The following is a 14,013-nucleotide window of genomic DNA, read 5'->3' on the forward strand; positions in this document are numbered from 1 at the left end:
AGGAGGAGCCTGGTGGGCTACAGTCCATAGGCTCCCAAAGAGTAGGACACGACTGAAGCAACTTAGTATGCATGCTGGGTACTTAGTGTCAGAACTGAATTTAGTTTTTTAAAAAATATTTATTTTTATTTATTTGGCTGCTCTGGGCCTTAGATGCCCTGTGGCATGTGGAATCTTTTTTTCCATTACAGCATGCCCATTCTGAGCTGTAGCATGGGGGATCGAGTCCCCCAAACAGGGACTGAGTCCCTTCTATTGGGAGCACAAAGTCTTAGCCAATGGACCACCAGAAAAGTCCCAACAACTAACTGATTTTAAGACATCCAGTGGCACTGGAGAATCGGTCAGTGTGGGCCAAAAAACCTGCACATTTGCTGTCAGAAGTGTTAAGTTAAAAACTCAGAATAAGCAGCTACAGAGAAAAAGCTTCTCTTTGCAGAAACATGGCAAAGAGGAGACGCCCCAGCTCTGTAGGGCGAACTCTAGCAGCCTGACTGCATTATCATCTCTCAGGCTCTCTGAGAATCCATGAGTCACTTCAAGTCCTTTTGCTCCGGCCTGATTAGTGACACTGGAAGTTCTCCACTCATGGAGGGAGGTGCTGGTTACTACAGAGCTCTTCTGAGGAAAGTCCCATGGAAGGGTGTCTTCCTCCTGGGGTGGTGGGAACCTCGGGCGGCTGACCCCACCTTCAGCGTTGGGCTGTGACTGTTCTCCCTCTTCTGGTCCTCTGGTGGTCTGTCTAGGTTCTCCTGTAATCCTTGGAATTTAGTTTTCAGACCATGGACTTTAAAAAGAAACACAGTGTGAGAGGTTTGAGTCAAGTTTTAGTTGGGCACCTCAGACAGCTCCGAGAAACTGTTTCAGAGATGCAGGGAAACGACAGTATGTATGTGATTTTGGTAAAGGGGCAAGTGAAAAGAAAGTATGAGTCGCTCAGTCGTGTCTGACTCTCTGTGACTCCATGGACTGAAGCCCACCAGGCTCCTCTGTCCATGGGATTCCCCCGGCAAGAATACTGGAGTGGGGTGCCAGTCCCTTCTCAGGGGATCTTCCTGACTCAGCGACTGAACCCTGGTATCCTGCATCGCAGGCAGACTCTTTACCGAATGAGCCACAAGGAAGCAGCTGGTAAAGGGGAAAGACATGCAATGAAGCACGTACTCTTTGTAAGGTGAAGCTTCTGTGAGTCATGAGGAAGAGTCAGTCACCATGAAGGACTTTCCTGCTTCTCTAGATATGAGCAGATAAAAGAACTGGGCTCATAAAATTAGCTCCTGAGAATACCTAACTATCTAAAGAGTTGTCCTGCCAGTTTCCCGGGGCACAGCCTGCCTCATTTCTGCTTTCCGCCCTGAACTCCTTCAGCGGGTGTTGAAGGTCACCAGCTACAGCAGCACACGAGTTAATCCCTGCAAAGGTGGATGGCAGGTGCCCATGGCAAGTGCCAATTTGTAGTTGACAATATTTTGTCTGTTGTTTCAAAGAGGTTTGGGAAAGAGATGAACTATTATAACAAGTTAAAAGAAAAAAAAAGATTGATTAGCTAGTTTGGGAGTTGAAAAACATAGTGTCTATTTCCCAACTCTCAGAGTGGACTTCAGACCCTATAATACTTCTGGACAGATGCACTCTGTACGCCCTGCATTGCTCTAGGGCCCTCAATGCCTCTCATCCGGCCCCCACCCCAACTCTGAGGAGCCCCCTCCCACAGGCTCCTGTGGAAGCCTCCCAGGGGCTTAGCAGGGGAAGGTAGGCAGGGAGCCAGTGATGTCTGGGGGCCCTGCTTCACTAATCTATACCGTTTACAGTTGTGAGAAAACCTCTGAAAAAGTACAAATTAAAAAAATTACTCTGTTTCTCCACAGTTTATCTTTGCCAGTTTCATTTTCAGATTCCTGAACCAAGATTCCTTTCCCCTATTTCCATAAATTGCATCATATTATTTTAGATCAACCATAGTGAGATAGGATATTACCAAACAAGAAATATACATTTGGTCTTCATCCCCAGTTCCTAACACAAAGCTTCTAAAACCCTTGGGATTTCCTGAGTAGTAAGTATGAGAGAAACGGCCTTTGTTATACTTAGTAACTCCCTTTCAACCAAGCAGGAGTTTATGCTAACGAGGTGATTCTTGGCGGACAGGGGAGGCAGCCTGAGAAACCAAACGGACCGGAATCACAGAGCTGAAACTTGCAAACCAACCCCACAACCTCCAGGACAGGAGGGGGCCGGGGCTGCCTTAATCACCAGCAGTCTGTGACTAAATAAATCCCGCCTCTGTAATGGAATCTCTATAAAACCCTGAACAACTGGGTTCAGAGAGCCTCTGGGTGGTGAACGTGTCCAAGTGCTCTGAGGATAGTGAACCCCAACTCCGCAGGGACAGAGCCCCTCTGTCCAGGACCTTCCAGACCGTTCCCTGCATGTATTCTTGGTCAATGAGAAAAATGCTGCCTGCCCCACCGTAAACAAAGGATGCTGCAGCTGTCGGCTTAGAAAGTGGTCACAACCTGGAAGCCGAGAGTTATGTTTCCTCTGGTGGGAATTTTGGGGACTTCAAGTCTGGGAGACAGCATCTCCAGTGATCCGGAGAACTGTTCCAGGAGGCGGGGTGAGGGTGAGGGAGGAGTCAGGTTACACAGAAGCTTGCAGCAAGAGCAGGTAGTCTCAACATCAAAAGATTACTGCGAACTAAGGAAACAAGTTATCTCAAGTTAAGGAATTTAGCGTTTTTCTATAAATGGGAAGAAGCAAGAGTCTGGGCTTACTGAAATGGTTCCTTTCATTTGCATCTCACTATCTGGGGCCAGCATACTGTGATTTTATTATCCATATCCTTAATTCCTTGCTCACCACAGGGAGCAAGGGCAGTTAGCATCAGCAGGGCTGTTGGATGGCAGGCAGTGTTCTTCCAGGGCTCAGAAATTCACATCTGGTGGGCCAGAATCCCAGATGGCTGTGACCTCCTTGTTCATTGACATAGCAGGAAACAGTCCCTTTCACAGAGCCAGTGAGCCATCACGTTACAGCCTCCCCGACGTGAGCCCTGAGGGAATTAGGCTAGAAGCAGGATACCTGCTATCTAGCAGTCCGCCTCTGCAGCCACCCCCACCCCAGAGCAGGGGACGCTGGCCCCAGATAACCAGGAATAATTTCAGAGAGCCAGACTCCTACATCCTCCCATACATAGAAAAGCCCTACCTTTCTTAACCTGAGAAGCTTGGTTTTCTTAGTTAATCAATTACTTTATTGATGGCTATGCTGGGTCTTCGCTGTGCACATGGCCTTTCTCTAACTGTTGTGTGCGGGCTTTTCGCTGCAGTGTTTCTCTTACTGAGGCGCATGGCTCTATCATGTAGGCTCAGCCAGCAGCTGTGGCTCGCGGGCTCCACGCGGGCTCAGCAGCCGTGGAGCACAGGTTTAACTGCTCCGCAGCACGTGGACTCTTTCCAGACCAGATTGAACCCGTGTCCCCTGCACTGGCAGGTGAATTCTTAACCCCTGGACCACCAGGGAAGCCCTGGTCTTCTTTAACTAACAGTAACCTTTTCATGTTCTTAGAGAAGGAAGTGGCACCCCACTCCAGTATCCTTGCCTGGAAAATCTCATGGACAGAGGAGCCTGGTGGGCTGCAGTCCATGGGGTCACAAAGAGTCGGGCACGACCGAGCAACTAACACACTTTGATGTTCTGGCTACCTGGTCTTTGTTACAAAAACTCTTACATATGTCTCCTCCCGGCTTCTTCAGAGTAGTACCTTAGAGCATGTGACAAGCTGTGTCTTGGGCCTCGGCCCTCAGTTTTGTCCATCAAATAAAACACAATTCTAAACATTTAGGTTGAACATTTTTCAGTTGACATCATTTGGCTGTTTGCCTGTATCCTCTGTAATGAACTGATAATAGTAAGTAAAGTGTCTCCCTGGATGCTGTGAACCATTCTAGCAAATTACTAAACCTGAGGAGGGGGTCACAGGGCCCCCAATTTGATTTGTAGCCAAAATGGGGGAGAAGGGTGGGTAACCTGAGGACCCACGACTTGTGATCGGGTCTGAAGTGGGGACAGCTTTGTGGGACTAAGCTCTTTACCTGTGGAGTCTGTGATGTTTCTGGGTAGCTGGTGCCAGAATTACTTAATGTGAGGGAAAAAAATTCAGACCTAGTATCCAAAGTGTTGTGAGTAGAGAAACAATTTCCTTTTATGATGTTATTTAGATTACTAGAAAAAGTTCAAATACTTGTCAAAAGAATTTAAGAACAGCACCCCCCACACCAGATCTCTATGTGCTCCTACCAAAAAGCAAAGAGAGACAAATAAGTTGCACATTGAATAGGTTCCATAAACAAACTGACTGAGGGCCAGAACCATTCAACTTGAATTGGCCACGAGTGCGTTCTAAGCTGGTTTACAGCCCAGTCTCTTTACGATTCAAGGCAACACACAGCCCTAAGCTCTGGCATCAAAACAGCAACCAACAAATCAGCATTATCCTAGCAAAATTCAACCAAACATCTGGACCCGAAGACTTGGACACAAAAAGGCATTTAGTACACTCCAGGATGGCAGCAAATAAAAGGGGATTCACACATTTGAACGGGATGTTTCAGTGGACATCTTACGAAAGGACTGTTAGCCACGGATGGATGAAAACATGAGAGAAAAATCCTATCACTACATTTCAAAGCGCTGAACGGCTGGGGAGACTGTATGCAACTAGGAATATTGCTGTGTCCCTTCTTAAAAAATATTATGTGCTACATACCCTTCTACTTTGATACCAAATTTTAAAAATTTTAGTTTAACATGCTAAATATCGTGAGTCACAAAATTTCTATCCGTAAACATCCTCAGTTGTGGATTTTTAAAAAGGGATTACTACATAGGAACTCTAATGATTAATTTTCTTTTTAACCTCCTCGTATCAGCTCAGTTGTGTCTGACTCTTTGCAACCCCATGGATTGCAGCACGCCAGGTCTCCCTGTCCATCACCAACTCCTAGAGTTTACTCATGTCCATTGAGTTGGTGATGTCATCCAGCCATCTCATCCTCCGTCATCCCCTTCTCCTCCTGCCTACAATCTTTCCCAGCATCAGGGTCTTTTCTAATGAGTCAGTTCTTCACATCAGGTGGCCAGAGTATTGGAACTTCAGCTTCAGCATCAGTCCTTTCAATGAATATTCAGGAGTAATTTCCTTTAAGATGGACTGGTTGGATCTCCTTGCAGCCCAGGGGACTCTCAAGAGTCTTCTCCAACAACGCAGTTCAAAAGCATCAATTCTCCAGTGCTCAGCTTTCTTTATAGTCCAACTCTCACATCCATACATGACTACTGGGAAAACCATAGCTTTGACCAGCTGGACCTTTGTTGGCAAAGTAATGTCTCTGCTTTTTAACATGCTGTCTAGGTTGCTCGTAGCTTTTCTTCTAAGGAGCAAGCGTCTTTTAATTTCAGGACTGCAGTCACATCTGCAGTGATTTTGGAGCCAAGAAAATAAAGTCTGTCACTGTTTCCATTGTTTGCCCATCTATTTGCCATGAAGTGATGGGACCAGATGCCATGATCTTAGTTTTCTGAATGCTGAGTTTTAAGCCAACTTTTTCACTCTTCTCTTTCACTTTCAACAAGAGGCTCTTTAGTTCCTTTTTGCTTTCTGCCATTAGGGTGATATCATTTGCATATCTGGGGTTATTGATATTTCTCCTGGCAACCTTGATTCCAGCTTGTGCTTCATCCAGCCCAGCATTTTGCATGATATATTTTGCACATAAGTTAAATAAGCAGGGTGGCAATGTACAGCCTTGATGTACTCCTTTCCCAATTTGGAACTAGTCTGTTGTTCCACGTCTAGTTTTAACTGTTGCTTTTTGACCTGCATACAGATTTCTCAGGAGGCAGGTAAGGTGGTCTGGTATTCCCGTCTCTTTCAGAATTTTCCAGAGTTTATTGTGATCCACACAGTCAAAGGCTTTGGCATAGTCAATAAAGCAGAAGTAGATGTTTTTCTCAAACTCTCTTGCTTTTTTGATGATCCAACAGATGTTGGCAGTTTGATCCCTGGTTCCTCATGAATCTCCTCATACATAGGATTTACACAGATAGAAACTAAGTCCAATGATAAATGACTTGCCCATGACTAAGAACCCCAAAAATCATTACCAAAATGATGTAATATTCTTAAGTAAAATATCTTAAAAATAATACACTTAAAGCCACTGATCCAAAATATTGATTGTTTTTCAATGTATATTACACTGTGATGTTCTATAGGATATTAAGAGATATTTAGTAAATGGATAGTCTTTGGTCAATAAGTCTGTAAATACCAGGTTAAACAAAGACTCTTTAAACAGATGAACAAAAAAATACTCAACAGGGTATTCACCCTGGTAGTCCAGTGGTTAAGAATCCACCTTACCACCCAGGTGACTTGGATTCAACCCCAAGTGGTAGAATTAAGATCCCGCATTCCCCAGAGCAACTCAGCCATGTGCCACAATGACCGAAGCCCACTTGCCCCGAGCCAGGGCAGCACGACCAGAGCCCATGTGACGCCAGCACAGAGCTGGCGCTCCAGAGCCCGTGTGATGCCAGCATGGAGCTGGTGCTCCAGAGCCCATGGGCCACAACTGTGGAGTTCTTGTACTGCAATGAAGATCCTGCAGGCCACAACTAAAACCTGGCCCGGCCACATAAACAAACTTGGTAATTAGTTCAAAACCACTCAACAAAACATTAGCCAAATCTAGCAACACAAAAAGAATCATACACCATGATCAAGTCAGATTCACCCCAGCGTCACAAGGATGGTTCAACAAATGCAAAATCAATGTGATATTGATTTTGATATTGATATTGATCAACATAAGATAAGACAAAAACCACATGATTGTCTTAGTAGATGCAGAAAAAGCATTTGATAAAATTCAACATCCATTCATAATAAAAACTCTTATCAAAGTGTGTAGAGAAGGAATATATCTCAACATTTCAAAAGCCATTTATGACAAATCCATAGCCAACATGATACTAAATGGTGAAAAGTGGGAAACCTTCCCAGTCTCACCACTGCTTCAACACAGTATTGGAAGTCAGAGTCAAAGCAATTAAGACACACACAAAAAAGAAATAAAATATATCCAAATTGGAAGGGAAGGGGTAAAAGTGCCAGTATATATGCAGATGACATGATACTCCATATAGAAAACCCTAAAGATTCAAGAGATAAACTATTAAAACTGATAAATGAATTTAGCAAGGTGAGCTGCTGCTACTGCTAAGTCACGTCAGTTGTCTCTGACTCTATACGACCCCACAGACAGCAGCCCACCAGGCTCCACCATCCCTGGGATTCTCCAGGAAAGAACGCTGGAGTGGGTTGCCATTTCCTTCTCCAATGCATGAAAGTGAAAAGTGAAAGTGAAGTTGCTCAGCCATGTCTGACTCTTAGCGACCCCATGGACTGCAGCCCACCAGGCTCCTCCATCCATGGGATTTTCCAGGCAAGAGTACTAGAGTGGGTCACCAGTGCCTTCTCTGAGCAAGGTAAGCAGGATACATTATTAATACATGGAAATGTGTTGTATTTCTTTATACTAAAAATGAAATATCAGAGAGTAAAAAACAACAATTAAAAAAAAAAACATTTAAAGTCTCATCAAAAAAAAAAAAAACAAACCTAGGAATAACCCTAACAAACATGATAAAACTGAAGATAAAGAAAACTGTAGATGATTCAAGGAAATGGAAACATATCTGATGCTCTTGGATTAGAACTAATACAGTTAAAATGGCCATAATACTCAATGCAATCCACAGATTTAAGGCTATCCCTATCAAATCACCCATGACTTTTCACAAAATTAGAATAATCCTAAAATTTACATTGAACCATAGAAGACACAGAATTGCCAAAGTAATCCTGAGGAAAAAGAACAAAGCTGGAGGCATACCCTGGGCAGACTTCAAACAATACTGCAGAACTACAGTAATCAAAACAGTGTGTCACTGGCACAAAAAACAGACTTCTAGATCAACGGAACAGAACAGAGTCCAGCAATAAACCCATGGTCACACCTACAGCTATGTAGCTCACACTATACCTACGGTCGGGTAACCTTTGACAAAGGAGGTAAGAATAGACAGTCTCTTCGGCCAGTGGTACTGGAAAAGTTGGACAGTCACACATAAGCTGATGAAGTTAGAATATACCCTCATACCATAAACAAAAATAAGCTCAAAATGTCTTAAAAACTTAAACATAAGACATAACGCCATAAAGCTCCTAGAAGAGAACATAAGCAAAACATTCTCTGATGTAAACTGTAGCAGTGTTTTCTTAGGTCAGTCTCCCAAGGCAATTGAAATAAAAGCAAAAATAAACAAATGATATCTAATCAAACTTATTAGCTTTTACACAAACAAGGAAACCACAGTTCAGTTCAGTCGCTCAGTTGTGTCCGACTCTTTGTGACCCCATGGACTGCAGCATGCTAGGCCTCCCTGTCCATCATCAACTCCCAAAACCTGCACAAACTCATGTTCATCGAGTCGGTAATGCCATCCAACCATCTCATCCTCTGTCGTCCCCTACAGCAAACAATACAAAAAGAAAACCTACAGACTAGGAGAAAATATTTGCAAATGATGTGATCCACAAGGGCTTAATTTCAAAAACGTATAATAATATACTGAGTTCATACAACTCAATAACAACAACAACAAAAAATGAACATCTCAATCAAAAGACACACATCTGGCCAAGAGGCACACAAAAAGATGTTCAACATCACTATTTATTAGAGAAACGCAAAGCAAAACAGCAATGAGGTCTCATCTCACACTGGTCAGAATGGCCATCACCAAAAGTCTACAAATAATAAATGCTGAAGAGGGTGTGAAGGGAATGTAAATTTGATGGGAATGTAAGCTGGCACAGCCACTACGGAAAACAGTATGGAGGTTCCTTAAGAAACTAAAAATAGGTGCAGTAAGATCCAGCAGGGGTCCCCTATAGGAGCCCTTCGCCCCGGGCGAGGCACCCCGGGCTTGAGCAGAGCTCCATTCTACTCTAAGAAAAAAAAAAAAAGAAACTAAAAATAGAGTAACCATATGATCCAGCAATCCCTCTCCTGGGCATATAAAGAAAAGATGAGAGCTCTAATTCAAAAAGAAATGCAGACACAATATTCACAGCAGCACTATTCATAACACCCAAGACCAACGTTAAGTGTCCATCAGCAGATGAATGGATAAAGAAGATGCTCCCAAGCTGTGGCTTTAAACCCTCTATGCACCAGAGGGATACCACAAATTCAAACCCATTGACGGTGGGTGGGAGTGGCAGGGGCCCCTTGGGGGTCTATCTGACTCTCCTGTGCTCTCTGCAGGTAGGATTGCATAGATATAGCTTGAGAAATGACCTGTTCTTTTTTCTTTACCTACTGGCCACAGTACGGTGACCCCTGGATTAGAATAAACAATCCAGGACACTCGAGACTGCCCACAATGAGTACACCACAGAACTCAGAAGGAAATGAAAGATGCTCTGTGACTACAGACCAGGGAAGCCACAAGAAGATGGGAGTAGGTGCAGCTAACAAACAACTAAGGCACGACGACCCCTACCCATGCCTCTCTCCCCACAGGGCACAAGACAGAGAGGCAGGACTATCTGTGTCCAAGTGGGAGCAATGCTTGGGACAGAGACAACGGACACTGTTTGCAGATGCTGGTAGCGTCCAGAAAAAATAGGAACATCAAGGAGATCAAACCAGCCAATCTTAAGGGAAATCAACTTTGAATACTTGTTGGAAGGACTGATGCTGAAGTTGAAACTCCAGTATTTTGGTCATCTGATGCCAACAGCTGACTCCCTAGCAAAGTACCTGATGCTGGAAAAGATTGACAGCAGAAGGAGAAGAGGGCATCAGAGGATAAGATGGCTGGATGGCATCACCGAGGCAATGGACATGAACATGGGCAAACTTTGGGAGATGGTGAGGGACAGAGAGGCCTTAAGTGCTGCAGTCCATGGGGTCGCAAAGACACAACTGGGTGACTGCACAACGTATAACTCAGAAACTACCTCCCAATACATCCCACCCAGAATCACCCCATGCTAATGATGCCATTATTGTTGCTTAGTCATTAAGTCATGTCCAACTCTTTGTGATCTCATGGACTGTAGCCCACCAGGACCCTCTGGTCTACGGGATTTCCCAGCCAAGAATACTGGAGTGGGCTGCCATTTCCTTCTCCAGGGGATCTTCCGCACCCAGGGATCAAACCCGAGTCCCCAATACTGGCAGGCGGATTCTCTACCACTGAGCCACCAGGAAGTCCCATGTCAAAGCTACATAGTCTGGGAACTGCAGCAAATGCAGAAATATGCAGACACAGTGCCAAGCACAAGATGCAGCAACGGTGTCTTCCCCTCAGCATGAGCAAGCTGGGTCACAGAGAATGCAGACCAGCTGTCAGAGGTCTCACACACAAAATGAGCTAAAGAGACTTCCCGGGCGGTCCAATGGTTAAGGACCTGCCTGGCAGTGCAGGCGACACAGGCCTGATCACTGGTCCTGGAAGACCCCACATGCTGCAGGGCAACTGGGCCCACGTGCCACAACCACTGAGCACACACGCCTGGAACCAGTGCTCCACGACAAGAGAAGCCACCACAGTGAGAAGCCCGTGTGCGGCAGTGAGGATCCAGTACAGCCAAAAATGAGTTAATTACTTTTAAAAAATGAGCTGACTATCACTAATCTGTCCAGATATTTGAGAAATACAATGAAAGAGGTGATGAACAAGAGAACTTGCACTCAACGAAAGAGAATCCACAGAGCAAATGGAAAAGCACCTTTACAAATTATTATCCTTAAAGATAAAAGGGGAAAGCTCATCTATGAAAGAACTACTATAATGAAATACATTTTTAAAATAAAAAAATTGTTGAAATAACAAATGGTGCTGGGAAAACTGGACAGCCAGTTTATGTCAAAAATGAAATTAGATCATCCGTTAAGTCCATATACAAAAACAAGCTCAAAATGAATTAAACATGTAAATGTTGGACTGGTCACTTTACGACTATTAGAAGAAAACATAGGCTGAATATTCCCTGACATATATCACGGCAACATCTTTTTAAATCCATCTCTCCTAGAATAATGGAATAAAAGCAAAAATAAACAAATGGGACCTATTTATGCTCAAAATTTTTGCATGGAAAAGGAAGCAATAAACAAAACAAAAAGACAACCTACAGATTGGGAGAAAGTATTTGCAAATGATGTGACTGATAAGGGATTAGCCTCCAAAATTTACAAACAGCTTTTGACACTTATAGCATCAAAACAAACAACCCACTCAAAAAATGGGCAGAACATCTGAATAGATATTTCTCTAAAGAGTATATACAGATGGCCAATAGACACATGAAAAGATATTCAAAATCAAAAGATATTAGAGAAATGAAAATCAAAACTACAATGAGATTATCACCTCACACCAACAGAATGGCTATCATCAAAAAATCAACAAACAACAAATGCTGGAGAGGGTGTGGAGAGAAAAGGAACCCTCCTGCACTAGAAAAAAATCTATGACCAACGTAGACAGCATACTAAAAAGCAGAGACATTACTTGGCCGACAAAGGTCTGTATAGTCAAAGCTATGGTTTTTCCTGTAGTCATGTATGGATGTGAGAGTTGTACCATAAAGAAAGCTGAGCACTGAAGAACTGATGCTTTTGAACTGTGGTGTTGGAGAAGACTCTTGAGAGTCCCTTGGACAGCAAGGAGATCCAACCAGTCCATCCTAATGGAGATCAGTCCTGAATACTCATTGGAAGGACTGATGTTGAAGCTGAAACTCCAATACTTTGGCCAACTCATATGAAGAGCCAACTCATTAGAAAAAATCCTGACGGTGGAAAAGATTGAAGGCAGGAGGAAAAGGGGATGACACAGTATGAGATGGTTAGATGGCATTACTGACTCAATGGACATGAGTTTGAGCAAGCTCTGGGAGATGGAGCTCCCAGAAGGAAAGGGAAGTCTGGCATGCTGCAGTCCATGGGGCCACAAAGAGTTAGACACAACTGAGACTGAACAGCAACAACAACACAGCCACTCTGGAGAACAGTATGGAGGTTCCTTAAAAAACTAAAAATAGAGCTACTGTGTGACCCTGCAATCCCACTCCTGGGCATATACCCAGAGAAAAACATGGCCGCAAAAGAGACATGCAACCAGTGTTCATTGCAGCACTGTTTACAATAGCCAAGACATGGAAATAACCTAAATGTCCACTGAGAGACAAATGGATAAAGAAGATGTGGTGTACACAATGGAGTATTAACAGCCATTAAAAAGAATGAAATACAGCCATTTGCAGCAACATGGAAGGACCTAGAGAATGTTATACTGACTGCAGTCAGTCAGACAGAGAAGGAGAAATATCATATAACATCCATTATATGTGCAATCTAAAAAGAAATGATATAAATGAACTTACTTATAGAACAGAAAGACACAAACATAGAAAACAAACTCATGGTTGACTTACAAAACAGAAAGAGACTCACAAACAGAAAATGAACCCGTGGTGCCCGGGGGGAAGGCTTAGATAAGTACTTCGGGAAGGTCATGTACACACTGCTATATTTAAAATAAATAACCAAAAAAGACCTACTGTAAAACACAGGGAACTCTGCTCAATGTTATATGCCAGACTGGATGGAGGGGTATTTAGGGGAGAATGAATACATATATACGTATGGCTGAGTCCCTTCACTGTTTACCTGAAATTATCACAACATTTTTAATTGGCTATACCCCAATACAAAATGTTTTTGGTGTTAAAAAAATAAATAAAAATAAAAATTAAAAAACTATTGAAATAAAACGTTCATTAGCAGGGCTGAATAGACAAACCGATATTCAAGTTTAAAAGAAATAATACGTGAACTGGAGAAGCTTTGCTAGACCTACAGCACAAAAGAAGGAAGAATCAAAATGTATAAAGAGATGGGATAAGAAAAATATAACTGAAAGTCTCATCACCTAAACGATGTTCCATACAAAGAGAATAGAAAGAATACTAGAAAAGAAATATCTGAAGTAAGAGCTGAGAATTCCCGGAACTAAAATAAACACAAGTTGACAGTGCAAAAGGCCTATCAAGTGCTAAGCAGGTTAAAGTTACGGGAAATACACATATGCACACACACCCCTGTACACAGTATAGTGAAATTTCAGAAGCATTAGAGAGAAGTCACAAATACAACCAGAGAAAACAGATTATAAAACAAAGGTGCAAGAATCCATAATATACTTCTCAACAGCACCACTGGGGACAAGAACAATGAAGCAAGCACTATCTTTGAAGTACTTATGGAAAATAATTCTGTATTAACCCCTTTTATCTGTTGAAGGATAGTAACTATTTTTAGAGAAAACTGCGAGCCTTTACACAGCAGCCAAAAGACATCTTTGGACATGTAAACCCTCAAGGTTTACCACTAGTAACGATTTAAGGAAACAGCAGTTAAATGTAAGTGGTAATGTTGAAAAAGGGCATTATTACCATTTACTGTTTCCCAAACAAGCGATAATCAAGAAAAAATTCACTTCTAACAATCAAAGGACTTAAAGGAAAAATAACAACAACATGAGACTTGGGGAGTGGGGATCAGAGAAAAGCAAAAATATGTCAAGTTCCATAACTTTTGGGGGAAGAAAAAGATTTAGAAACTGATTTTTTTCCTCTGCTTCTAAAATTATGTTAGAAGTGTGTGCTAAAATTTAAAATAGATAATTAGAACAAACCTATCAGAGGGAAGAAATGGTCTGGATGTAGAGACACAAAAAAGGGTCTGGGAGGGCCCCCATCTCAGTCAGAATGAACAGCTGGTGGTCCTTCACATGCTCACACAGGTCCAATTGCACCGTCTACTCGCTTGGTCCCAGCCTCAGCAATGCCTCTCTCTGAACTTTTCCAGA

At 42.9% G+C, this 14,013-nt stretch overlaps 1 protein-coding gene across 2 annotated transcripts in view; it reads right to left on the reverse strand.

The window, feature by feature from the left end:
* Positions 1-14,013, reverse strand: part of TOM1L1 (target of myb1 (chicken)-like 1) — a 61,567-nt gene that overhangs the window by 29,306 nt on the left and 18,248 nt on the right. The window lies entirely within an intron of this gene.

The sequence above is a fragment of the Bison bison genome, unplaced genomic scaffold, assembly GCF_000754665.1.
Source record: "Bison bison bison isolate TAMUID 2011002044 unplaced genomic scaffold, Bison_UMD1.0 scf7180017864075, whole genome shotgun sequence".
NCBI lineage: Eukaryota > Metazoa > Chordata > Mammalia > Artiodactyla > Bovidae > Bison > Bison bison.